The following is a 15760-nucleotide window of genomic DNA, read 5'->3' as shown; positions in this document are numbered from 1 at the left end:
AAGGTCTTCTTGGGTATTTAAACTTTTGTCGGCATCCTGGTAGGCGAATCTTATCTTGGTTGTCAAAAGGGCACATCTGAATGCAGATGTCTAGAGATGTTTTTCTTTAAGTTTATCCTTCTAATCTTACTGTATACTTTCCTGGCTTCCCAACCAAGCTTGACATTCTTAGGTGCTAAAAGGTGATTTATAAGCATGGTCAAAATAATTCAGGTCCCCAGAATCTGCTCACCTCTAAATAAACTGAAAATTTTAAGCAACCTGTCCCGTAACGTACGGGTTCAGAACCAACTCTTGTTCTGATGCATTTCTCCAAGATGAAAATACTCAGGAAAGCTTGTTCTTATATAATCAGACTTAAAAAGAAACTCATTTTTGAACTAAACGGAAAACTTAGAGAGAAAGATGTTATATTATGGACACTTTCTTAGAAAGAAAATTAGAAAAGACAGGGTGGTTCTTTAATCAAAATTGTAACTCAGTTTCGTTGACTGGATTCTAATCCTTCTTCACCAAATAATTATTTATTTTCTTTCTTTTTGGCTCCGTGTTTCATGATTTTTGAGTCCGGCTTATTAGTTTCAGTCTCAGACCTACTTTGCTCTGGTTACCATTGGTGATGGTGGTAGTTGGTTGGTTGAGTTTTAAATACATCACTGTGAGAAGTTTGCCAATTTTCATGGCTGTTTTCAAAGAATACTTTGACGTCTCTTTCCGCCACAGTCCTTGCTGCTCCCTTTATAACCAAGCTCATTCCAGCTCTAAGACCTATACCTCCCTTTCTGAAAATACGCATCCCACAATCATCCTATGATGCAATTTAGCTGTCCCTTCCTGGAGTTCTATTCTAATTACATAATAAAAAGTATACACCGCTCTCTTCAATGTCACTACACTGCAGATTGTTTTTCATAGAACTAGTCACTCTCTGACACTTTTGTCATTAATTTGTTCTAATTTCTTGTTTATTTCCTATCTCTTTCTATAGTAACATTTGCGAATGGATGGATAACTTGATGGGGATATATAATTACAGCCTTACATTTCTGAACTATATTCAAGGCCAAATGATCTGGTTAACCTACCTAAAACTCCAGTCTTCAACTTATCGACCTGTTAGAAAAAAAAGTGCAGAATAAAATATTCCTGGCTCAATTTTATAAGTAAGATATAAGCAGTATCTTTTATTTATTTTTTTGTATTTATTTCGTTTTAAATGTTTATTTACTTTTGAGAGAGAGAGAGCGAGAGAGAGTGAGAGGAGAGGAGGGTCAGAGAGAGAGAGAGAGGGTGACAGAGAGTCTGAAGCAGGCTCCTCTCTGTCAGCACAGAGCCCGATGCTGGGCTTGATCTCATGAACCGTGAGATCATGACCTGGGCCAAAATCAAGAGTCAGATGCTTAATCAACTGAGCCACCCAGGCGCCCCTAATATAAGCAGTATCTTAAGATACTAACGTTTCTGGCTCTTTCCAAAGCCCACTGTTATCTTCCACCCCCTGAATTCATCACTTGCCCCTTCGGACCCATTTCAAGATCCATTTTCTCATGCTATGGCCCTCTGCTTGAGGCTTATTTTTGTCCCATTACCCTTTCATCAAGAGTTCACATTGGAAAGAAGCTGATGTTCCTATGTTGATGTATCAACGAGTTCCTGGCACAGCATGTTAAACTTCCTCTAGTGTTTCATATATCATATGTTTCTCATGTGAGTTGTCCACTCTATAGACTCATGTTTTTCCTGAAATACTCTGTGGTGGCTACAGTTCAAGCCCAAGTTGATGAGGGAGCAATTTTTGGGAAACGGGTTTATTTATTTATTTTTTTTTAACTTTTCACAAACACCAATCTGAAAGTAGTTACAGAAGCCCTGGGAACAAACAGGCTTATATTTTTCCATTGCTCATCGCCTCACGTAAGCTCCAACAGACAGCTACCCTGTAAGTCACAGGCATGAGTTTTCTGTGGTCGCCGCTGGAGCATAATCTTTCTGGAGTCTTTCATTTGTTTTTATGACTTCTGCATATATTTGTTATTGATATTTAGGAAACGGGGTGGTTTTCAATGCTCTCTCCTATTTAGCAGATGTATGATATGTCCTTAGGAAGGTAGAGATTCCTTCTGAGCTTTCAAAGAATGGAACCAATATATTCAGAACCCCGGAATCCATTTCCAAAGGTTCAGAGAGTAAGGGGAAAGGGTGTAACCACTGGCTACAAAATAGTTCCTGTTAGGGCGTGTGTGATAGTGTGGTGAGCTTGATTTTCTGTTTCAGAGTTTAAAACAATTTTCTGAGGGGAAAAAAAAAAACATCTTTTCAAAATCCTTTGAAGTACCCCGCGAGTTTTTTGCTCCTAATTATTCCACAAAGGTAAGGGGGTGATTCAGCCAAATCCACAATTTCTCATTTGGATAAACTCTTGATGGCCTCTACTGAGGTATTTCAGTTTCCAACGTTTGGAGTCTCCATCCAGCTGTTATATGATGGAAATTTACTTTTAGAATGTATTATAGGAACAGAAGTCCTTCCAACTACTTCTCTAACAAGTGTTTCTATAAAATTGAATGGCACCGATAGCATTGAAAAACATTAGGAATACATATCTTGTGCATATTACAATAATATAAAGAGGGAAAGTTTGTATTGTCTCCAAAGAGCAGTTCTTTTCTAAAATAAATTTGAGCTTCAAATGTGTTTGCTTAAGTGTGTGAAGGAACTAATATTCTTCCTTTTGTGGTAATGATTACTTGAACACTGTCTGTGATTTTTTTTTTTTTCTCTAAGGAAGTACATCTAACCGTTGCTTAATATCTGGCAGTCCTTGAAGCAAAAGAAAGAAACATTTAATATTCTTTGCATCATTTTCCATCCAAATAATAATATCAAAATACCCAGACACTGGTTATGAAAATATAGAAATTGTGGCAACAGCCAATTAATTCCCAGAAAGTCTTACAGTTTCAAAATTTTTCCACAATAATTATGCATTGGAAAATCTCCTGATACAAATACAAGTCATAGTCAGGCTAATAGGTCAGACCAACCTAAACTCTCCCACTTCCAAGAGAGTACAGAGGCTGAAACAGCATTCACAGAACAAGAACAGCAAAAGCAACAACAAAAACATCAATACATACTCAGTACACAGTAACTATGACATAGGGACGTTATTACATTTATGTTTCCAGGAAGGGATTGCTGAATGCCCCAAATATTTCTGTATTTAATGTATCTCTGACCTGAGGTAGGATGCAATGAGGGAAATTCAGAATGCTTTTCAGATTGTTTCAATGCACATATCCTGTTGCTTCCAGGACTGATTTGGTTTTCCTCAAGGTCACGCCCAGGAAATGGACATTCCATCGACAATCTACCCTCCTCTTCACTCTGTGGTAGAGAGGAAGAGAAAAAAGGAAATTTTAAGATCGAGAAGCTGATTCATTTCACAGACTTCCTTCCCTGGAGCAAATTTGAGGCTTAAGGTAAGTACCTTGTAAAGTTAGATAATTGATATTCGGCTTCCGGAATACCCTGTGAATATGTTATATTAAATTTGGTGACTGGATCTGTACTTTTCAGTGGTTGTATTTCTAGCCCCCACAGGTAAGATCCAGGTATAAGTCTCCTTCCAAATATTTAGTGATAGTAATTCGCTTTTAAGAGAATTTTTCATGAATGACATTCCTTTAATCACTTCACGCCTAATAATTTAGATCTCAGTCCTTGATCAAACATTCTGTTAATGTGAATGAAGTAAATGGCTGACTTAAGATCTGGTTAAATTGGATCCAAGATAATTCCTTCTCTCTCTCACCTCCTCTTCCTCATTCAAGAAAAATATATCATGTTTTCTACTGAGATCTTGACTAAGACAATATTCCTACAAAAGTAGAATGATACTACATACAATGACTTGCATCAATATTAATTCATGTGAATTATCTAAATATCTTCATTTCTTAACATATTCTCTAATTGGGCTAGTTTTATTTTTTTTTCTGTAGTACTCTCTATTCAAACGAAATCTCAAAAGCAAATGAAATACACGTGTCTTAGGCCTTACTAACGTTGACGACACACTTCTTTGTGTTACCAGATTACGTTGACAAGGAGTCACTAACCTAAACACATTGAAACATAAGTTACCGAAGATCATCCCCACTTATATATGAGATCCAAAGGGGAATCTGACACGCACCCCAGACTCAGACACTTGGCTACTTGGAAAAACCAGAAGCGACAATTCGTACTTGTCAAAATGTTCGTATCTTTACCTTTGAGGCATATGAAAGGATTGTAATATTTTGTCCCCAGAGAAAGTACTTGTATCCAGTTGTCAAGACTTGGTCAGGGAAATAAGAGCAGAAGTGCCCCATTATTGTATATGGAAGCAGCAGTGAGCCCATGTGCTGTCCATCAAGATGCCTCCCTTCCCCAGTGCTCCACAGATTATGGACGTTGTGTCAAAATGAAGCTTCCATCATCCTGGGGTTTTTAATAACTGATGAGGAGAATCCCACTGTCAAAGAAGTATGAATATGTACAATCTGCAAGGAATACACTTCGCTGTGTGCTAACATACTGATATTGGGAGTGATGGTTTTGTTTCGTTTTGTTATTTTCAGTGTAACCTTGCCCATCGTGATTGATACAACTGCTGTCACTACCAAACGTCTACCTGTTCTTCCTTCTTTCTCTCCAGCTCAATATCCCTTTCACCATGACACTGTTGGCAGATGTCACCACCTATATTCTACAGATACAGTACAAACATCCAATCTCCCACAGTGTTGCTAGAGTCAACATGAAGGAAGAGAACCATTTCATTAGCCCTGACCATTGTCCTTGCCCTAGGTATTTCTGAGACTTCTACCGCTACCTTCAAGGAATCCAATTCCAAAGAGATGAAGAGGGGAAAATATGTAATATAATCTTTCCCGCCCTCCTATGCTATCTGTTGTCCTACAGAAACACAACAACACAAAAGAAGTCTCTCTTTTGTTTCCCTTAAAAACAAATATCCCCGGCTAATGAATGAGTGTAAACAGTGGCTGGGGATAAGTGTGTGTGTTGGGGGGGGGGGGGGGCGGGGAGCAGACAAGTGATTCAGACTATTAAAGTCTAAGGCATACCTTACCCATCCAAGAGTCCTATTCCAACAATAAAACAGATAATCTAGGGCCTGAGGCCTCTTTTTTCCTTCCTGTTCTGCTAGACTATAGGATTTAAAAATCCACTAAGTTATAAAAGCTTTTAATCTGGATGAGTAATACCTCATTGTAGATAGGAACTATTATTTAATTTCATCCATCCTTTACCATTAGATTAGACTGTTTAAAGTATGTTGCCTCTTTATACAATGCTAATGCATTTCGAAGGGTATCGCAGGTATATGTTAATATCCCAGCTCACCCAAAGTTATAATTTTCAGCATAAGCATTAACATGAAACTCTCAGAGTTTAATGGAAATTCTGATAATATTAACTTACTTATAGTTTAAAATTAAAAAGGACTTGTTTTCACAGCTTCATATACTTTATACTACATTTTATTCATGAAAAGCAAACAAAGACCTGCTAGGATCTCATATTTGACTATCCTTATTTCATAAGTAATAGTACAAGCCATTAGTTAACATGACTGGTTTCAATAGTGATGTAAATCTGTGATATCAAAGGGGCTCTGATCTAATTTGCCCAACTTTGAAATCTATTGGATATATCTTTTATATTAGTATCTATCTATCTTTTATATTTTAATATGATTTCACTCTTAGGTGTATGTGTGTTTCTGGTGGTGAGTGGGACACTTTCAGAGAAGATAGTAATCAACCTGGCAAAGAAGAAGTCATACTTTTAGTCTTAATAAAAATCAGCAAATTCCCATTGAGGGGGTGTGGCGATGGTGATGGGGCCAGTGGAACTAATAAGAAAGCTCCGTCTTAATTGGTGTCCCTGAGAATGGCTCCAGGACCCCTTAACTGCCAGCATCTTTGAGAGCTTCCGTTTCTCTCTGCCTGCTCTTACCTTTGCAGTGACGGTTTCCTAGAAGGGGTTTAGGGTGTCAGTTTCTTTGCTCTTTTTCCATCTGCTTTCTGTATTCCAGAATCTTCTTATTTATATCTTCTTTGTTCTTTCTGGCATGTCAAAGTTTTGAGGCAGAATAAGTGTTCAATCTGTCATCCAAATCCAGTCCGAAGCCCATTGTGAGAAGATTCTATAAACTTCTTAGCAAAAAGAATTATATTTTAAATGGGCAAATTTCCTACCTATTAAATTCATGGAAATATATTTGGTGCCAATAATGCTAATAGAAAACATATAAAATAGCCACTTGATTTTTAAAATATTGCATCAATACAAATAAATTAACTTTTTAAATTCATGTCATCCATTCAAAGACTTCAATATTTAGCAAATGTGCTGTTTCCTATGATATATTTTATTGACTAAGTTAATGTTCGCTTTATTTCACTTATTTAAATATGTGTGGAGGTTGTTCAATGTGACATATATGCTATGCATGAGTGATACAAACACGAATATAAAACTAACACACGAATACCATCAGTTAATATTTCTTGAACGCTTACTATGTAAGTGCATTATGCCAACCAATTTGTAAGCTCTTCTCGTTTAATATTAACAGATACTCTCTGAGGTAGAAATTATTACTACCTTGGCGCACCTGGGTGGCTCAGTTGGTTAAATGTCCGACTTCGGCTCAGGTCATGATCTCATGGTTTGTGAGTTCAAGCCCCGCGTCGGGCTCTGTGCTGACAGCTCAGAGCCTGGAGCCTGCTTTGGATTCTGTGTCTCCCTCTCTCTCTGCTTCTCCCCTCCTCATGCTCTCTCTCTCTCTCTCTCAAAAATAAATAAACTTTTTAAAAAAAGAAATTATTACTATCTTCATTTTGCATGTAAAAAACAATGACATTTCAGTGCAATATGTCTCAAAATGTCTATGCACAAAGGAAAGTGAAAATAAAAATTAGGGAAGCAAAGTTGTCAGAAAGAAACACATAAGACATAGATCTTTTAGTTAAGTTTATTTATTTTAAGAAAGAGAGCGAGAAAGAGCACTAGCAGGGGAGGGGCAGAGAGAGAAGGAGAGAAGGGATCCCAAACAGGCTCCAAGCTGTTGGTGTTGAGCCTGACGCGGGGCTTGACCCCTTGAAATGCAAGATCATGACCTGAGCCAAGATCAAGAGTCAATGCTTAACTGGCTGAGCCACCCAGGTGCCCCAAGGTACAGATCTTATGGAATGAGGGTTTTCCAAATAAAAAAATGAATGAGAGTAAGGGTTATTTTGGAGAAAAAAGGAAGCGGATCTTCTCTACAGAGACCCAAATGCTTATTAACATTTCAATGTGGTTGAATTAAATGGTGCCAACAAATCCTGGAGGTGAAGCTATTTAATACACGAGGACAGAGCCACACAAATGTATCTATCCTGATAGTCACACTGTCAGACTTGAATTTGGAATAAAACTTTTCATGATTTATATGCAATTTAATGCAGTTTATTTGCAAACTCCTTTCACTTTTTTTTTTCTTTTTTGGTGAAAGGATAGTCATTTTTAAAGTTACATAGCATGTTCTACACATTTAGTTTCTTTAGTTATGTTACATCATGTGATTCTCAAAAAGAAATAGTCATTGGTTCATCTTACAGATTAAGAAAGTAAGGCACAGAAAGAACAAATTGCCCAATACCACATGGCTTATAAGTGGAGGGTCCAGGATGTGCGACTTTCAGACTCCAGAACTTGGCCACTTCTTTTTTTTTTTTTTTTTAAATTTTTTTTCAACGTTTATTTATTTTTGGGACAGAGAGAGACAGAGCATGAACGGGGGAGGGGCAGAGAGAGAGGGAGACACAGAATCGGAAACAGGCTCCAGGCTCTGAGCCATCAGCCCAGAGCCCGATGCGGGGCTCGAACTCCCGGACCGCGAGATCGTGACCTGGCTGAAGTCGGACGCTTAACCGACTGCGCCACCCAGGCGCCCCTTATTATAACTACTGGAAGTCAGAGCCCTCTGACTGGGACGTGGTGACACCCAGTTAACATTCCCTAAATATTTGATAAATGAATAAAAATATAGTGTAAGGTGCAAAATGTGCTTTATTTGACGGTAAGGAAAGAGCGGTGAAAGAATCAGCTATAATCAATTGCCTATTATTTCTAACTTACTTTAATTTTTTTTCAATTTTAAGTTTATTTATTTTTGAGAGAGAGAGAGAGAGAGAGAGAGAGAGGGCACACAACCACGGGAGGGGCAGAGAGAAGGAGAGACAGAATCCCAAGCAGGCCCCACGCCATTGGCTCAGAGCCCAATGCAGCCGAAACTCACGAACCTGGGAGACCATGACCTGAGCCAAGATCGAGAGTCAGATGCCTAAGGGACTGCGCCACCCAGAAACCCCTATTTCTAACTTGCTTTAAACCGTAAGATGCTAAACATATGCCGAAAAATATCCCCCAGAGTGTTACAAGGTTATCCACATTTGAGAGTAAGTCATTTCAGTTTTTGAACGAGACTTAGAGCATTTATGCGCTTCAATGGCATTTTGATTTTCAAAAGTGTAGGTCCTAGATTTTGGTGTGCACATTTGTTTTTGTTTACACTGCCCTCTCTCATTGATTTTTACCATTTAAATCTCACGTCTTACAGCGACCTTACCACCTCCCCATCAGATGGAGAAAAGCTGTAACACTGCCAAGGGATTTTCCTTACATTTGTTTAATTGAGTGTTTGTGAATCCTGTGGTATTGCACACCTGCAAGTTAGTGACCGCCTGGTGAAACGCTTTAGACTGAGAGGAGCTTCATTTTGTATAAGCATCTGAGCATCCTGGCCCTCTCTCTCTCCTCCAAGATACATACGCTAAGCTTAAAAAAGGTTAACTGTCAATATACTTAGAGGAAACTGTCCCAATGTTTATTTATTTTTTAATCCCTAATGTCTTGTCCTGGAGTAGTAAATAGACCAAATGGTACTAGGGGAGTCCCTGGAAAATGTGAACACATGAGCCTTGTACTATATAGCCATATTGCCCATTGTTGGCCAAGGACACTGAGAGCAACGCACGGCTGTTAAGGAAATTCCAGAGCCCAAGTTCGCAACGCAACTACACCCAACAATCATGTTCTGAGAACTGCCTCATCAACCACATCGCCTCTCTTCAAGGCCAATACTTTGTGAGTTTTAGATTGCATGCCCCAAGAACATGTAGGAATTTTGCTCCTTTTTTCACATATTTCCCCTACCAACTCCAATACCAATACCTACCACCACGATTACCAATATCCACGCAATCACCGGTCTAAGAACACAGCCATCATCACCACCATCACATTGCCCCCATCAATAGCAGTAGCGTCAATATCATCATCTTTCCTCCCATCAGTACCAACATCACTATCGCCTTCACCACCACCACCAAAGCCAATGAGAGAACAAATCCATATATTTCCTCAAGAACAAGAATTCAGTGAGAATGTAAAGGTTTTCTTTTCCCCCTCTCTTCTGCCCTACCATCTCCAAACATGAGGAATTTAGTTGTTGTTTCATTAGATCCTTAAGATATCAAGCAATATTTTCAGACACAAGGAGAATCATTGAAAAACCTTTATATTCCTGGGTTCAGCTCAGGTTACGATCTTACAGTTTGTGGGTTCTGTGCTGACAGCATGGAGCCTGCTTGGATTTCTCTCTTCCTCTCTCTCTCTCTCTGCCCCTCCCTGATGTCCCTTTTTCAAAATAAATAAATAAATAAACTTCGAAAAAAGAGAGAAAAAAACATTTATTTAGGTATTAAACAGAGCTGTTTTTCACTACTGCTGGTTTGATTTTGTAGAAAAACTACAAAATCTGCTCTTTGTGAGGCCAGGAGGTTTAATGGGGAGATGTAAAAGCAGTACTCAGCCTAACATTTAAGCACAGAAATAAACATCACCTATATATATTCATGTAGTTCAGAGAGCAATGTAAGACTTTACGGTTAATAATACAAATCCTTAGGATGTATTTTGAGGAAGTTAGTGATATATAAGAGAAGGTTATTAGCATACTGAGGGCACTCGTCAATATCGTTAAGTAGCATTTTGGTGGCAGCTTTAAATTGTGGGACTCATTTTATTTTAATGAGGAGAGAGGGCATGTCGAAGAGGATAAGGTTAAGCTGAGCATCACTGATGAGCAAACATGACAAGCACATAAGTAACGATAAGAAATGACACCGAATACTGGCGTGCCTGGATGGCTCAGTCAGTTAAGCATCCAGCTTCGGCTCAGGTCATGATTTCACGGTTCATGAGTTTGAGCCCCGCGTCGGGCTCTGTGCTGACAGCTCAGAGCCTGGAGCCTGCTTTCAGATTCTGTGTCTCCCTCTCTCTGCTCTTTCCCCACTCATGCTCTCTCTGTTCTTCAAAAATAAATAAACATTAAAAGAGAAAATTTTAAGAAATGACACTGAATAGATACATTTATGAATGTAATTGCCTTAGCATTTTATATAGTCTTAAATCTTAATGATGAAGCACATTATTTGATGCTTTGATGTTTATAATACCTTTTACTTTTTAGAGCTATTTTAGATTTACAGAAGAATTATGAAGATTGTGTAGAGAGTTCTCATAACCCCACACCCTGATCTCTCTATTGCTAACATCTTACATTAGTATGGTATGCTTGTTACAATTAAGCAACCAATATTTACATAATCATTAACTAACATTTATACTTTTTCATATTCCCGTGGCTTTTATTTAATGTCCTTTATCTGCCCTAGGAGCACATCGTGGGCAACACATTGTATTCAGGTGTCATGTTTCTTTAGGATCCTATTGGTTATGACAGTTTTTCAGACTTCTGTTTTTGATGAACTTGACAGTTTTGAGGAGTACTGGTGAAGTAAGCTGCAGGATGCCTCTTTATTGGAATTTGGTGTGTTTCTCACGATTAGATGGTGGTTATGGGTGTCTCAGAGGAAGACCACAAAGGTAAGCTGCTATTTTCATTACATCATATCAAGGGTGTATATTTACCCTGGTAAGCGTATACCCATATTAATATAACTTGTCAGTGTTGATAATGTTCTTGATCTCCTGGCCGAAGTGCTGCTTGACAGGAGCATACCTCTTTTAAAAAAGTTTTTTTTTTAACATTTATTTATTACTGACAGACAGAGAGACACAGAGCATGAGCAGGGGAGGCGCTGAGAGATAGGGAGACACAGAATCCAAAGCAGGCTCCAGGCTCTGAGCTGTCAGCATAGAGCCCGACGCGGGGCTCGAACTCACAAACCGCGCGATCAGGACCTGAGCTGAAGTCGGACGCTTAACCAATGGAGCCACCCAGTCACCCCCGGGTGAAGTTGTTTTTCTCACTCTTTCCTGCGCCTTCAGGAAAGAACTCAGTATGTGCCGCCCACCCATAAGTGGGGATTACGCTGAGCTACAACGAAGCCAGTGTAAACACATACATTATTTGAAATTCTTCAGCATGTGGGATTTGTCTCTTCTCTCCCATTTACTTGGATCTTTATTTATAAAACTATGGACTCATGGATCTTTATTTTATACTTTGGGTCATAATCCAGTATTCCTTTTTCTAGCTTTGGTGTGAGGAAGGTTTTCCTTTTTCTTTTCTTTTCTTTTTTTTTTTTTTTTTTTGTCTTCAGATTTTTATTTAAATTCTATTTAGTTAGCATATAGTGTAATATCGGTTTCAGGAGTAGAATTTAGTGATTCATCACTTACATGTAACATGCAATGCTCATCATAACAAGTGCCCTCCTTCATACTCATCCCCCCACCCACCTCCCTCCATCAACCCTCAGTTTGTTCTCTATAGTTGAGTCTCTTACAGTTTGCTTGATAAAGAGGTTTTTCAGTCGGTGACTTTAATATGCCCAAATCATTGTGAGGTGTGTGTGTGTGTGTGTGTGTGTGTGTGTGTGTATGTTGTGTACTCTCTTACTTTCTAAAACTACAAAATACTCAGGCTGATCTTGTATATTTCTTGCTCCTGTCCTAACATTAGCCGTTTATCTAACGAACCCTGATTTATTTTGTTGGAGATTAGAATTAGAAATGAATATCTAGGAGCTAGGCGTGTTCATTGCTACTTGAGTGTCTTGACTTCTTGGCTATCTTAGCGGACAGAACGGGAAAACATATGTGCATATAGTATAAGGTGTATATACACAGATCCTTAAATATGTCTGTATGTTAACATCTATAACTGTATTAAACTACACATGATGAGTTCATAGTGACGTACACAAATGAGACCTATTGTTAAATGGAGCATTCTGGCCTCTCTCCTTGGTTATCTGTAGCTTCCCACTTTAACAAAAAGAAATCTGGATTCCCCTAGAAAAAATTATTTAATTGTTCAATTCTAGGAATCATGCACAGTGGGTTCATAATTTCTAATGCATACTACATTGGGAGACAACCAAATAGCATTTTATTTCTTCCCTTTTTGGTATTCTAATCACACACACATTGATTCTTTTGAAATTGTCCCTTAGCTCTTAGATACTGTCTTTTCCTTCATTTTTTTCCCCTTTGTTCTTTCTGTCTGTCTCTCTGTCTTTCTTTCTGCCTCTCTTTCTTATTCCTTTTCCTATTCTTCTTCCTGATTCCTCTCTGCATTTCAGTTTGGGATGTTTCTATGGTCGTGTATTCCAGCGCACTGATTTTTTTCTCAGCTGTGTCCAGCCTATTGAGAAGATGATCAAAGACATTCTTATACCTGTTGCAGTGTCTTTCATTTCTAACATTCCGTCTTAGTTCTCTCTTAGTGTTTTCATCTGTTTGCCTACATTACCCATCTCGACTTCCATGGTGTCAACTTTTTGCGTTAGTGTCCATCACGTGTTAATCATGGCTATTTTAAAGCCCCTGTATGCTAATTTTAACATCTGTTTTATATTGGCCTGTTCCTGACGTTTGCCTTGTCTCTTGGACTGTGTTTTTCCTCACCCTTTAGCATACTTTGTAATTCTTTTGTTGACATCTGGACATGATGTATTGAGTAAGTAGGCCTTTGTGTAATGGTTTATGCTAATCTGGTTCAGAGTTCTGTTTGTTTAATATTTGCCACAGGTGGAAGTGCCAGAAGCTTCAAATCCCTCTCCTGTCTTGTTTTGTCTCCTCTGTTGTCTTTGAGATTTGCTAAAGGCACTCTCTTAGCTAGAGCCTTTGTCTTGCAACCCTTTCATCTGTAATCCACTGTTATTAACCTGGAGCCCTGTTGCTGCCAGGGCAGGATGCTGAGGAAGGGAAGTATTCTATAGTCTTATGTCAGTATTTCACTTGGCCTGAATCCTTGAACTGTGACTTTCACGAGTGTTTATTGGCTTCTCCCCCTGCCCCCCTCCCCCCACCCCGGGGTGAAACCTGAAGACTAGAGGGGGTAGAGTTAAGGAAGTGCATTCCCATAGGTTAGATAGGACTCCGGAGAAATTCTTAAGGATGGAGAGTAGTCCTTTGTTACGGAAGAACAGTCTTGGGGTTTCTAATGGCTCCTAAAGCTTTGCCCAGTGACAATATCGTAGCCAATGAGGTTTATCCAAAGCGCGATTATTGCTAATTGAAATCTAATGGCTCTTCTCTTCTCTCTTTGCCAGAGCCACCTGCAATCCTTCCTGACTCATTACCATTAGAGCCTGGTAAGGTTTCTGGAAGTAACCCACCACCATGACGATGCCCACAGGAGTTTCTCACTCTTATGCTAATATACAGTCAGCCTCCAACAATTTATAAAAATTCCCATTCAAGTGTTCCTACCGGGTAATGGCTTGAGCAGCAGAGGCCCCAGATAAGGAGACCTAGGCTGTGACTCTCAGATTTGCTGTCTCTTCATGTTAGAAGGTCGTGTTTGGGTCTGCTATCTTAACTCTCTGATAAATCCAAGAAAAGTGATTGATTTTCAGTCCATTAAGTTTTTTCTTATTGTAATAATGAAGCAACACTTTCTAAGCTCTTTACTTATTGCAGCTAACACTGGATCGCTTTTTTTAGTATGATCAGTTTTGATGGCAAATGTGAGATAAAAGATAAGGTGCGCATGCTCTAAGTATATTTCCGTTATAGAAATTTTTATACAAGTTGACATTAATAATAATATTGATTAAACACTGATGTTAAAACTTCATGATGATCATGTGAATAGATAAGACTTTCTAAAACCAGACCTAAAATATATTCACATTTGCTGTATTAACATTTAGTATGCTAATATATGCTAGCCTAGAACTGTTAAAAGTATCAAATGAAATGTCACGAGAATATTTGTTATAAATAGAATTCTGACAAAAACGTGAAGTATCATAAAGATGGATTTCATGAATTCACTAAAATATTTTTTCCTTTCTTTTTTCTTTTTTAATTTTGTGGTGTTTATTTATTTTTGTGAGAGTGAGAGACACAGCATGAGTGGGGAGGAGCAGAGAGGGAGAGGGAGACACAGAATCTGAAGCAGGCTCCAGGTTCTGAGCTCTCAACACAGAGCCCCACGCAGGGCTCGTACCCAAAAACCACAAGTTCATGACCTGAGCTGAAGTCAGACAATTAACCGACTGAGCCACCCAGGTGCCCCATTTTTCCTTTCTTTATATGTTTAGTCCCAAATAAATGGCAAGCTTAACTTTTGATGATAATAGGATCATTCTGATTAACCTTTGTGATATTACTTTTACTTTACAAAAAATATTAGAAAATCATATTTACACATATATGTAGATTATTAGTGTACATAATAAATAAATATGTGCTACTCAAGAAATACTGAATACATTTGTCTAATTAGGAATCAGGAAACTACATATCTTAAAAATCTAGATCAGAGGTCAGCAAAACAGTGGACTATGGATCAAATCCAACCTAGAGCCTGTTTTTTGTAGGTAAAGCTTTGATGGAACACAATAATCCCATTAATTTACCTATTGTCTCTGACCGCACTCAGGGCTGAAATAGCATTTAGTTGCAACAGAGACCTTATGAATCACAAAGCTAGGATATTTATTATTTATCTCTTTGCATAAAATGTTTGCCTGCCACTACTCTGGATGCATCCTAATTTGATACAATATGATATCATAATTAACACTTTGGCATGGAATATATTTTGATTCATTAAATAATGGAAATCCTATTTAAAACCTCTTGAAATTTCCAAGAACATATTTATTTTGCCAAAGAATGTATAATTATATGTGAGTCATTTTTTAAGTGATTCATATTTTCACCAAGTTAGGAAATACTGGTACACTGCATCTGGGTTTATGCTATGCTAATTTTTAATCATTGCATGTAAATAATCACAATAGATGTAACAAAAGCAAAGAAAAAGTATTAATGTCAGTTATCCAAAAGATATCTGGTATTTAACATAAAAATTCATTTTAAAAAATATGAGCGTCTTCTTTAACTTTAAACATTAAACAAACTCTCTCTCTCTCTCTCTATATATATACATATATATATATATGTTTTTAACTGTATGTTTAAATGTTTTAAATGTGTTTTTCAAGAAAGTGGATTTTTTTTCATTTATTATATATTTTTTCATTTATTATTTTATTTATTATATTTTCATTTATTCATTTCATTTATTATATTATTTTTTCATTTATTATATATTTATTTCCTCACTCTATTTAATAGATGAAAAATAATTTTATTGACATGTTTATTTTTTTTTTCTTCCCAAGCACCAATCTGATAAATAAACAAATTCAAAAAG

At 37.8% G+C, this 15760-nt stretch overlaps 1 pseudogene; it reads left to right on the top strand.

Annotated features, from left to right (window-relative positions):
- Window positions 1-13545: 13545 nt before the first annotated feature.
- LOC111556499 lies at window positions 13546-13735 on the top strand (annotated as a pseudogene).
- Window positions 13736-15760: the final 2025 nt, after the last annotated feature.

The sequence above is a fragment of the Felis catus genome, chromosome C2 (genome assembly GCF_018350175.1).
Source record: "Felis catus isolate Fca126 chromosome C2, F.catus_Fca126_mat1.0, whole genome shotgun sequence".
In the NCBI taxonomy this organism is placed as follows: Eukaryota; Metazoa; Chordata; class Mammalia; order Carnivora; family Felidae; genus Felis; species Felis catus.
This window is presented reverse-complemented; position numbering and strand designations above follow the sequence as displayed.